The sequence below is a fragment of the Carlito syrichta genome, unplaced genomic scaffold (genome assembly GCF_000164805.1).
Source record: "Carlito syrichta isolate Samal-C Ts95f unplaced genomic scaffold, Tarsius_syrichta-2.0.1 Scaffold313204, whole genome shotgun sequence".
NCBI classification, from domain to species: Eukaryota; Metazoa; Chordata; class Mammalia; order Primates; family Tarsiidae; genus Carlito; species Carlito syrichta.
The window spans coordinates 571,017-584,220 of record NW_007257300.1 but is presented as its reverse complement, the minus strand read 5'-3'; the positions used below and the strand labels follow the sequence as shown (position 1 = coordinate 584,220).

At 38.9% G+C, this 13,204-nt stretch overlaps 1 pseudogene across 1 annotated transcript; it reads left to right on the top strand.

The window, feature by feature from the left end:
• The first annotated feature begins 620 nt into the window (after positions 1–620).
• On the top strand, positions 621–1,232 carry LOC103272759 (annotated as a pseudogene). Its single transcript, XR_505146.1, has 2 exons — positions 621–1,064; positions 1,100–1,232. The product of XR_505146.1 is annotated as a dynactin subunit 6-like (transcript).
• Positions 1,233–13,204: the final 11,972 nt, after the last annotated feature.

Below are 13,204 nucleotides of genomic sequence, written 5' to 3'. Positions count from 1 at the left end.
CGGAAGGCTGAGGCGGAAGGATCGCCGGAGCCCAGCAGGTTGAGGCTGCGGTGGCCGGGAGCAGCCACTGCATTCCAGTCTGGGCGACAGAGTGAGACTCCAATTCAAAAAAAACAAAACAAACAAACAAAAAAATTAAAGACATTATTTTTAATGAAGTCAGAGACAATCATTACATACAGAAAAACAATGACATAAACAATGGATAGCAATTTTTCGTGAGAAACAATAGATACCAGAAGACAATGGAAGAACATCTTTAAAGGGCATCTGAAACATTCACCAACATGGACCATGTGAAAGCAGTAAAAAAATATCAAAATTTTTTTCAAAATATTGAAATTTTATAGAGTACATTTTCTGAGCATAATGGAATTAAAGAATAGATGGGAAAAAGTAAAATTGCCTTTATTCACAGATAACATGATTGTTTAGACAGAAACCTAAAAATAAATGCACAAAAAGTACTAGGTCTAATAAGTGAATTATACAAAGTCAATGTATAAAAATCAATTATATTTCTGTTTACTGGCATATAATGGGAAAATTAAAATTTTAAATGCCATTTACAGTAGCATCAACAATATAAATCACTTAAAAGCAAACTTGAGACAGGGGCCGTACCATGGCGAAGAAGACTCAAAAGAGTGTGAAGATTGCTCCTGGAGTAGTTGTATGTGTAGAAAGTGAAATCAGAGGAGATGTTACTATCAGACCTAGGACAGTGATCCACCCTAAAGCACGAATTATTGCGGAAGCCGGACCAATCGTGATTGGTGAAGGTAACCTGATAGAAGAGCAGGCCCTTATCATAAATGCTCATCCAGATAATATCACTCCTGACACTGAAGAGCCTGAACCCAAACCTATGATCATTGGCACCAATAATGTGTTTGAAGTCGGCTGTTATTCCCAAGTCATGAAAATGGGAGATAATAATGTTATTGAATCAAAAGCATATGTAGGCAGAAATGTAATACTGACAAGTGGCTACATCATTGGGGCTTGTTGCAACCTCAATACTTTTGAAGTCATCCCTGCACCATATATCACTGTCTTCGCCGGGTGCAGACTGCACTGCACTGCCTGCCTTCAGTGTACTGCCTTCGCCGGGTGCAGACTGAGCGACCACAGCCCCAGACACTACAGCTGGATCTCTTGATGAAAATCTTGCCAAATTATCACCACCTAAAGAAGACTGTGAAAAGAAATCAACTCCAGTTAAGAATTAAAAACAATGTATGACATCAAGATAATATTTTGTCTTTGACTGTCTTTTTAAAAGGCCACTGCGCTTGTGTACGTGCTCTTAGCAGCTCACAGAGAATACATATTGACTCTATTTGGTAAAATTGAGGTAGAGAGGAAATAAATGGATGCTCATTGTAACTGTCCTTTATAATTTATATAAAATGTATTATTTTCTTAGGTGCTTCTTTTCTTGATGGATTTAGTTTTTCTTTTGTTATATAAACTGTTAGCCACAAATTTTAGTTATGTAAAAGACTATCCATGCTAAGAAAGGGCATGTTGTTATGTATTTATATTGTAGCATATACTAAACTAAATAAAAATACTGATGACAGGAAAAAAAAAAGAGCAAACATAAAAATTGTGCAAGACCTCTACACTAAAAAATAAAAAACATTGAAAGAGATATTAAAGAAAACCTAAGTGAATGGAGAGCTATACTATGATCATGGATTAGGAGACACAATATTGTTCAGATTAATAGGTTTCCAAAATCTGTAGATTCAACACAATTTCAATCAACATCCTAATAGGTTTTTTTCCCTAGGAATCAACAATTTGACTCTAAAAATTTTATGGAAATGCAAAAGAATAGCCTAAACAACCTTGAAAAATAAGAGCATATATACTATTTTATCACAAGACTTTGTATAAAGGAACAGTAACAAAGACAATGTGATAATGATGTACTGATAGATAAATAGTTAAAGTGAAAAGGAAAACTGAGCAATAAGTGCACACTTATACGGTCAGTTGATTTGTGACAAAGGAAACAGGGCAATTCAATGTGGAAAATCGTGTTTGGATAAAATGGTGGTCCACAAATTCTAGCTGCCATGACCTCCCCAAACTGATCTCTGTCTCCTCAATTCAGCAGCGCCTTTGGGATCTGTTTGGATTGCTGCTCATTACTCAAACCCTGGACATCATCTCAGCTAACATGGAACAATCAAGCCTATCTTATTTTTTCCTTTTCCTCGAAGATAGCAGTCCTACACCACTAGTTGTCAAATGAATGGAAAACAGTTGTTAAATGTTTTGTCTAGTTTTCTAGTTGTAGAGAAAGGCAAATCCAAACCTAATTACTCCATTATGGTTAAAACAGAAGCTGATCTATAGTTATTAGAGAATCCTCTGGCTGCTGTTCAAAGAATAGATTGTCGTGAAACAAGAATGGAAGAAATGGAAGGAAACAGTCTATTCAGGAAATATTGCAGTAATCCAAGTGAAAAATTATGGTGCTTAGATTAGTGTAGTAGCAGTCAAAAAGGGAACTGGGTGACTGCTAAATGCATTTTGGAGTAGGAACTGGCAGTGCCTGTTGATAGATTGAATTTGGAGCAGTGAGAAGGGGATAGACATAGACAGTAAGAAACAGCAGAAGTTTTTGGCTTAAAAGACTGATCAAATGCCTATTACTGAGACCAGAAGACAGGAATATGAGAAGATTCAGGGTTTTTTGTAGGGGAGAGCAAGAAGTCTTAAACTTCCATTCTCTGAAAAATAGAAAAGAAAATTCATGATCCTTTCCCTATAGTAATAGAGTTTTCAAAAATATTTTCATATATTTACATTATATAATGTATTATAGTGTTTCTGTCTCTCTTTAGACCATGAGCTCTTTAAAGAGTCATTGTCTTATTCATTTTGATATCATACATAATGCACATAATAGTTTTGTAATAAATATGTGATGAGAATATATGTGAGAGAAAAAGAGGGAGAAAGAGAGAGAGAGACAGAATGCGTTCCTGGGAATCTGATTAACTTGGTGTCAGAGTTGAGTGCTTTTTAAGAAGGGAAATAGCATTGAATCTCTGGAAAAGATGAAAAATCTTTTGCTATTCCTTCTTGAAAACCATCTTAAGAGAGCAATAAGAATAAGAACTGTGTATGAAAAGATAAACGCTATGTTTTTGTATGACTTTAGATGGAAATAATCAGATAAGATACTTTATGATTTTTCTATCATTTGTTTCCACGAAGAATCAAAGTCTTTCTCTGAATTGAAAACACAGGAACAAACTAGAGAATAGATTCAAGTATGTGACTAATAACTCATCAGTGCACTTAAACACTCTGCTTAAAAAAACTCATGTTTCTTGGCTGAGTGCAGCAGTTTATAATGTAGCTCCCAAAGAGCTTTCCATGCCATAGATAGCATTATTTCTTTTATCTTTGACTACACTGTTACAAAATGCCAAATGGAAGCTAGGCCATATTTGAAACATTCAAAATGAGACTTACCATTTGGGTTACAGTGTTGTCTTAACAGCTACTAAAAATTTGTAAAGTCTTGTTGTATGGGATAGCACAGTAAACATTATCTAGTACAAGACTGCATGTGGTAATTACAAACTTGTTGTACTGTAGACCTTATATGATGAAATAGCCTTGTGATCTTGGACGAGAGAGGCTTAACCTTTCTAAGCCTCAATTTATTCATCTATGAAAAGGGACTAATAATATGTATCACACCAGGTTGTCATAGGACTACGTCAATAATAAATGCAAAATTCCTCTAAAACAGTCCTTGGTACTTTTTATTAGCTGAGAAAAAACAGAGTATTGTGAAATAAGTCCCTGAGAGGTAAGTTTTAATGTGAAGAAAGGAGTTGGGACAAGCCTGAAGCATAGGGAATGACCATGGAAGGAAAGAAAAGGCCTCCTCTAAGGACGTTCATAAGTAGACACCACAACAGTGATTCTAGAAGCACTGAAGGCACTCCAGAAAGAGAGAAAGGTTGGGGAAGGGGTGGGGGAAGGGGTGAACATTACCAATGGAAGATTGGGAGCTGGTACCAGAAAAATTGTGCCTTCTTGGCAATTTTACTTAGAACAGGATAAAGTAAATATTTAACTAAACTTAACATAGGAAAAAAACTTAATTTTGGAAACAAAGAAATTATATACACAACGTTAACTATGTTTGCCTACAAAAAAGTCTTAACTTCTGAACTTCAAAAATATTTAAAAGATTTTTTAAAACTTCATAAATGGAAATTATTTTGTAAGATCTCACAGAAGGTACTTCAGGTAAAGATGGTGGATTGCATGCAGACATCTGTGTTTGTTCCTTCTCAAAACTCCACTAGAACAACAGTGAAGTGTTTTCACAAAGGCATAAATCCACAAGGATGGAGAGAAAAGGGAAAAGAGACGAGAGAAGCAAGTTGTAAAGCTGGAAAACAGATGGAATGAAAATATGGCCTAGCAAACTCCTTCCCTCTCACCCCTCCCCAAAAAACCCAGGATCTGAAGTCAGCAGCAGAGAACGTTGACACCCATCCCAACTTACACTGCAGAATTTCCAATGGGCTTAAGTAGTGGCAGCGTGGGTACCTGTTTAACTGGGGCTGAGTGGGGAGGAGCTGAAAACAGGACAACTGGTTGAAAGTCTACCTGTGCAGTAAATGGCACCTCGGGTTTTCTTCCTTTTCTGCAGCAGGATCACTGTCCCTCCCCAGCCCTGGTGAGACCATGGAGGTTTATTCTCTGGAGAAAATAAAATAGAAGGACTCTGGATTGGAGAATACAAGGCATGAATGAAAGTGGGACATAGAGTACTGAAAACAGAGATTAGGAAACATATATCTGGGTCCTGGGACAACAAGCCCCTTTCCCCAGTCAGCAACTAGAGGTTGGTGCCCAGACCACTCTCTTGAAGAAAAGAGATCAGAAGTTTTCTTTGAGGAATTTGACTAGCCAAATAAAACAGATCTAAACATGCTGTCAGTGGAGTTTCCCAAGTAATCTGACCAGATCATCCCATTGTGAAGGTCACATTCAACAAGTGCCCCCTCTCCCCTCCCCCCTCAGAGCCTGCAAGCAGCTTTTTAGTTTCCTGCTCTTGAAGGTATAAAAACAACCAAGGATTACCAGACACCTGAGGGGAAGCAAACAGCCTAGGTCTACTAGAAAGTCCAAAAATCCTAATAGCAGGTGTTCAAGAAATAGAGAACAAAGAAAACGTACAAGAGTGTATTCAAAGAAAAGATTCATTAGAACGTCTCAGAACTGAATGAAGCACATGAGTCTATAGATTAAAAGGGCCCATTGAAAGTGTAGCACAATGGATAAAAATAGGCCCACACCAATGCACATGTGATGGTTAATTTTATTTGGCTGGGTCATGAAGTGCTGAGATATTTGGGCAAACAGTATTCTGAGTGTTTATGTAAGGATGTTTTGGATGAGATTAACACAACTCTGAGGACTTTGAGTAAAGTCTCCCTAGTGTGTATGGGCCTCATTCAATCAGCTGAATGCCTGAATAGAAACAAAAGATCGACCTCCCCTGAGCAAGAGAGAATTCTCTAGTATTCTGGTCTGAAACTTCATTTGCAATATCAACTCTTCCTGATTCTACAGCAGACTGCTTCCAGACCCTACTCTAACCTGCCAGCCTTACAACCACAGCTCTCCTGAGTCTCCAGTCTGGCAGCTTTTAGACTGGAACTGCAACATTGCTTCTCCTGTGTTTCCACCCTGCCAACTCCCCCTGCAGATTTTGGATTTGCAGCCTCCATAATCACAGAAGCCAACTTCATAGTTTAAAAATCTCTTTATCTACAGTCATGCATGTATAACAACATTCCAGTCAAGAATGGACTACATGGGACAGTGATACCACAAGATTATAAGATCATATATTCATATGCCTTTTCTATGTTTAGATATACAAATGTTATCATTCTGTTTCAATTACCTACAGTGTTCAGTACTGTAAAATCCTGACAGATTTGTAGCCTAGGAGCAATAGACGGTATCATATAGCCTAGATGTACCTATACCATCTAGGTTTGTGTAAATACACTCTATGATGTTTGAACAATGATGAAATCATCTAGCAACATTTTACTCAGAACATATCCCTGTCATTAAGCAATGCGTGGCTGTATATTATATTGCTATATTGCTTCTGTTTCTCCGGAGAACCCTGACTAATATGGCAGCACATCATGTGGGGCAAACATATCTTAGAAATTACAATATAAAACAGATCATTTATAATGGATCAGGATCAGAGTGGAATCCAAATACCTGGTGCATCTGAATGTCTTATGAGAGTGTTTAGAAATTTGGTGGAGTTTGGAGTTGAGTTAGTGAGAAGTACATAAAAAACTAAATAAACCACAAAATTTAAATGATTATGTACTCTAGGGTAAGCAAAAAGTGTAGGAAAGGAAAAATAATCATAATTTCCTACATGGCTCAGTAAAAAATAGTGTTTACATGGTTGTAACAGTGCACGTTACTTAATAATATCTAATGATATGACCAAAATTACAATATAGCTATATTGAAAGGATGCTGAGAAGAAACCTAAGTTGTGGTAGGATTGGTAAGGATTTTTAAAAAAGAGCTAAATTATGTTACATGACAGGGTAGAAAGGCACAACTAAGGTTTAAAACTCAAGAAATATCAATATATTTTATTTAGAGGCTTACAGGTAAATTCCAAAATAATGACCTAAAAGAAACTGATTGGACTGGGTATAGGGAAATGTGAAGAGAAAACTGTAGAGAACTGTTTTTGTAACAATCCTAACAGGATAATTTAAATCCAAACTATTTGGGTTTTTTTGTTTTTGTTTTTGTTTTTTTGAGTTGGAGTGTCACTCTGTCGTGTCACCCAGGCTGGAGTGCAGTGGCACACTCATGGCCGCCCCCATGATTGATCTGCTGGGCTCCAGTGATCCTTCCGCAGCGGCCTTCCAAACAGCCGGAACTACAGGTGTGCGTTACCACGTCCGGCTAATTTTTTATTTATTGTAGAGACAAGGTCTCATCAAGTTGCCCGGGTGGGTCTCGAACTCGCAGGCTCAGGCAATCCACTCGCCTTGACCTCCCAAAGTGCTGGGATTACAGGCTGAGTCCAGCCAATCCAAACTATTTGTATGCATAACTTTGTTTTTTAAAATGAAGGCTTAATTAAAAATATAAAAACCCAAAGAAAATCTCTAAGACACGATAAGGGTGGTATTTGTAATCATGAAAAGATGTTCAATTTCATTTACAATAACATAAGTGCAGTTGAAGCTACAATGAAATATGATGTTTTATCTATTATAGCCATTGTGATAAAAAGTAATAACACTTGGTGTTGGATGAGAATGATACAAGTAAGAAAACAGTATTTTTGTACATTCTGGGTAGAAGTTTAAATTGGTGTCCTCTCTAAGGAGGGCAATTTGACCCAGTGACTGTACTTCTAAACTTTATCTTGCAGCTGCATTCTGAGAACTACAAAAGAACTCTTGGTGCATAATGATCTCATCTAAAGCCCTGAACAAGGAGACGTGGCCAACCCTAGCTTGGCTTCTGGGCTCCTAAAGCCACATCCCTAGGATAGCCCAGTGCCTCTGCTGAGTTCTGTCTGTCTGAAGAAGCTCAACTCAGTTTGTTCTATTCTACCCAACACCCCTGAACCCTTCTTTCTTAGAGAATTTAGGCTTTTGTTTTGTTTTGTTTTTGAGTTGGAGTCTCACTCTGTTGCCCAGGCTGGAGTGCAGTGGCACACTCAACCACTGCAGCCTCAACCTGCTGGGCTCAGGCCATCCTTCCACCTCAGCCTTCCAAGTAGCCAGAACTACAGGTGCGTTATCATGTTCAGCTAATTTTTGATTTATTGTAGAGACGATGTCTCGACAAGTTGCCTGGGCTGGTCTTGAACCCACGGGCTCAGGCAATCCACTCGCCTTGGCCTCCTAAAGTGCTGGGATTACAGGTTGAGCCACCAATCCCAGCCCAGACACAATTTTAAAAAAAGATTTTTTTTCGACCCACGATTGAAATCCAAGGATATGGAACCTTTGACATGGAGGGCTAACTGTGTATCTAAAAGGGACAGAAGAAGAAAACTGCAAGCTTTTTAAAACTAAATTCTCAGCCGGGCTTGGTGGCTCAGCTTGTAATCCCAGCACCTTGGGAAGCCGAGGCAAGTGGATTGCCTGAGCACACAGGTTCGAGAATAGCCCAGGCAACTTGACAAGACCTCATCTCTAGAATAAATAAAAAATTAGACAAGTGTGGTGGCACATGCCTGTAGTTCTGGCTACTTGGAAGGCCAAGGCAGAAGGATCGCTGGTGTCTAGCAGGTTGATGCTGGGGTGGCCATGAGTGTGCCACTACACTCTAGCCTGGGCAACAGAGTGAGACTCCAACTCAAAAAAAAGTGTCTGTACTTAACATGCACAGACTTTTTGTGTGTCATTATCCTCTAAATGATACAGTATCACAATTATTTATATTTATATCATATTAGGTATTATAAGCAATCTAGAGATGACAAAGCATTTGAGAGGATGCATTTTGGTATCTTCAGTAGTCCTGGAACCAATCCACCATGGATACTGAGGGACAAGCGTAGATGTATGTATCTCCTGCCACCTAGGTATGTCTTTCTCAAGGACCTGAAAGTCTGTTCTTTTGAGATGTAAGATAGAAAACAGGACCTATCTCTCAGACTCTGTAGGAGGATAGAGTACTCACTCGATAATTGCCAGCTAGCAGACAGAGCTGTCCTAATCACATTCACATTGACCAACCTTCTTACCCACCTTTTAGAATTATTCACTTCCCTGACTATATATATTTAAATCCCTTCTCTCTCCCCCTCCCTTCTCCTTATTCTCCTTTTAAAACACACGGTTACCTCTGCACACATTAGAATGGAGCTCAGCTCTTTTTGCTACTATCAGTAGTTACTGGATAAAATCTGTTTTCACCACTTTAACTAATGTCTGACTTTATCTTTAGCAATTCACACATGTTGAAAATGGCACATGTACAAGGTAGTTCATTATAGCATTATTTGTGATAGTCACAGATTGGCATAAACCTTTGATTGGCAAGAATCCATTAGTAAGGGACTGCTTGAATAACTTATATAATACATTTATACAAACAGTACTATAAAACAATAAAAAACAAGGTATTTTATGAAATGATAGAAAAATTGCCCAGATTTGTTGTTAAATTTAAAAAGGTTCAGAACAGTATGTATAGCCACTATTATTTGTGCAGAAAAGAAAAAGATTAGATAGGCTGAGAGCTTTGACTCAAGCCTGTAATCCCACTTTGGGAGGCCGAGGTGAGAGACTTGCCTGAGTACATGCGTTCAAGACAAGCCTGGGCAACTTGTTGAGACCTCATCTCTACAATAAATCGAAAAATTAGCCGGGCGTGGTAGCGCACACCTGTAATTCTGGTTACTTGGAAGACTGAGGTGGAAGGATCACCTGAGCCCAGTGGGTCAATGCTGGGGTGGCCATGAGCGTGCCACTGCACTCCAGCCTGGGCGATGGAGTGAGACTCCAACTCAAAAAAAAGAAAAAGAAAAAGAATAGATATGTATAGATTGTATGCCATATGTGTACTGTAAGGACACCAAGACCCTGAGAATAGTGGTTGCCTGCTACAAGGAGATAGCATTTTCTTCTGGGCACAGAAAGAGGGGCAAGCGAGCACCTGAGACCCCAAGGTGGACAGAGACAGAAGAATCTCCTGCTTTCTGGGGTGGTTGCTTTATGAGTAGGTAATCCCACAAAGCTGTGAGTAGTTGATAGACAGTGCATGGGCAGTGGCATGTGGGCAGCTCTGAGAACAGCCTTAAAGACATGGAAAAGTAATTTTTGCAACAGGCAGAAATAACAGGGTCAAAGTTATTAGACCATCAAGCAGAGTGACTACAAAGATATAGGCAGCAGATTTGATTACAGTATTTAAGATACTCCTTGCACCACGTTTCTAGAGAAGCACAAAGGGGAAGGTCACTTAGCAATGGGAGACCTGCTGAACCTCAGCTCCATTTAGCCAAGATAACCTTAATATAGATTACAGTATATGATTGCGTGGACTCTCTGAGTAGGACATGAAAATGTACTACTTGGTTTTCCTAATATGGGGAAGATGGTTGTGGGGATTCCCAGCTGCCACTCTGGGATCCCCTTCCAGGTTGCACCAACACCACATTCCCTCAAGCTGCTTTACAGTGAAGAATTGTGCACTGTTGGGGCCATTGGTTCAGGACATTCCTGCAGGATGCTTCTCTAGCGGGCGACTTTGACTTGAGGGTTTTCCATCAGCCTGGTGAAACTTTCTTAGAACCGAGTGCCTTTCTATTCAATCTTTCTTCCTCCTCTCCTTTCGCAGGTATCAGACCAGCACCCAGTCTGAAGGCATCTCCTGCTTACACCTGCTATCTCCCTTCATCCTTCATGGATATTTCTCCCAATCAGTCTCTTGCATCTCTAATATCACCTGTCAGGTGTCTGCTTATTAATGTATCCAAAGAAACACAGACTCCTTGTTTTACCTTCTGCTTTCCTGACTTCTTCAAACATTTGATTTGATTTTTCATAATTATATTCTGAAATAGAGGTTTCTATTAAGGTCTAGGAATAGACTGGGAAGATTTTTTAAATTTAATTTAATTTTTTTTTTTTTTTTTTAGAGACAGAGTCTCACTCTGTCACTCAGGCTGAATGACTGCTGCCTTAAATTCCTGGGCTCAAGCAATCTTCTTACCTCAGCCTTCAGAGTAGCTCGGACTACAGGCATGTGCCACCATGCCTGGCTATTTTTTAAAAATGTTTTATTTTTTGTAGAAATGGGAGTCTTACTGTCTTGCCCAGGCAGGTCTCAAACTCCTGGACTCAAGCAGTTCTTTCTCCTCGGCTTCCCAAAGTATTGAGATTACAGATATGAGCCACTGCCCCTGGCCTGGAAGAAAATCTTATTTAAGACTCATTAACTGGCAGAATCTAAAGGATATTTGGAGTTCACCTGAGGCATTCTCATCAATAATTAGGGATGGGAAGTCTGCAGTGGGAGTTCAGAATTTTGAAATTACAGGAATTACTGTCAATAACCCACTTTTTATGCCCATCCTTTTAGAGAAGAAGACCTCACACACACACAAAGGTTGCTCTATTTATTCAAATATTTCATCCCTACCACAGGTGCTGTAGGTGGCTTAAGGATAGCTTCACACTCCCTGGAATCACTATTCTCAAACACTCAGACTGATGCACAGTTTGACCCGCCCTTCAGACTCCTGCACTCAGCTGATTCCCCTAGGGACTTTACCCTCTTCATCACCCCGCTTCTGTCTTGCTCCTCTTCCCATCCACCCGCACATCCCAGTGCATTAGACATGTCTAGTTGTGAAGAGAGTTCAGTTCTTTTTCCACAGGACTTGGGTCCCATTCAAATGTGGAAATATGCCTGTGTACATGTTTGACAGTCCCAAACATTCCACTTCAAGCACACATATGGTTCTTGAGGGAGATGTCTTCTAATTTCTCAGGCTAGTCTGGTTCTATCTAAACTTTCTTCAGCCAAGATAATTTTATCACACATAAGATTTATTATAACATAGAGTCCTTATTTTATATTCCTGGTTGCTTAAAATTTGCAGCTATTTTATTTTGTTTTTATATATTTATGTTCTGAGAGAAATAGTGTCTACCAATTTATCATTTATACATGAAAAGACCGTATAAAGAAAAAGATCTTAGCATTTGTACAGAAAATAAAAGTATGTTCTTTAGAGGAAGCCATAAAATTAAAACAGAAGTAAGGAAGTAATTAAAATTATTAACATGCTTTCTCTTGAAAATACTTTTAAAAACCATGGGCTCGTTGACTGTCTCAAAACACACCCAGACTTTTGGCATTATTGTACCTGTCCCGCCATATGTTGCCTTAGCTAGTGACATCTATTTATGTAATCCTGTAGTATTCTTTGTACACGTGTTAAACAATCAAGGTGAAATGCAATTACTATCAAAAATAGCCAAACTAGGAGAGCCCATCATAAGCAGGTAGAACCTGGTAAACAATTGTGACATTCACTTTCATTTTGCATTCAAGCTTGTTTTTCTGCAGCTTCTCCTACATGTAGGTTATGCTACCACTAGATGACAGTGCAGTGGCATTCTGATGGTCTTTGAAGGAAGAGCCAGGACTTGAGGACTCCCCATCAGCCTGGCCAAAACTTAGAACTTTACCTTCATCCATCTATCCATCCAGCAAACCTGCATTGCCTTTTAGAAGAACGCTTGATAATTTTGCAGTTGAGTTTAAAACAATATTACAGGAACCATATTTAAAGATAACTGCAGGAGACCAGACGGAAAAGAAACAGATTGAAGTACGTTGTTCCCACACTATTGGTATCAGCAGAGAAATCCAAACAAGGGTGTTAGAATATTTTTAAGCACAGGATATCAAGCATTAGGTTTGGTCTCAAATTAGGGAGGTGATGAGGGGTTATCAATGAGGAAACCCTGAAAGCTCTTTCTTGGGATGAAATCCGAAACCCCAAATAATAGAAGGTCAAAGATTTGGAACTAGAAGAAGGGATAGCCATCAGTCAGGAATATAGTGGTATAGATGAATTTTGGCTGCTTGCATCCTTATGAATCCAGATGCCAGATGATTTTATAGAACGTTCTTTCTTTTTTATTTTAAAGATGTAGGGTACAATTCAGGTTTAGGTATACAAATGGTCATTGGACAGGTAAAGTTTGGGCCTCACTTTGGTCCCCCTTTACCTAGTTTGAGATTAGATACCCTTATTGATGAAGTGTGCACCCCGCTCCCCTGGCAGTTTCCCACTACTGCCAATTCCTTTCTTATGGTATTATGATAATTGTTCAGGGTCCGCTTTTAAGTGAGAGCATGTGGTACTCAGTTCTTTATTTCTGTGATAGATCACTGAGTATTATAGACTCTAAGTCTATGGAAGTTGCTGCGAAGTTCATAATTTTGTTCTTTATGGCTACATAACATTCCATCGTGTATATGTACCACATTTTAAAAAATCCAGTACACTTTTCATGGGCAGCACGATTGGTTCCATGTTCTTACTATTGTCAATAATGCTGTAATAAACATGGGTGTGCAGTCATCTTTTTCATAGAGTGATTTGAGTTCCTCTGGGTAT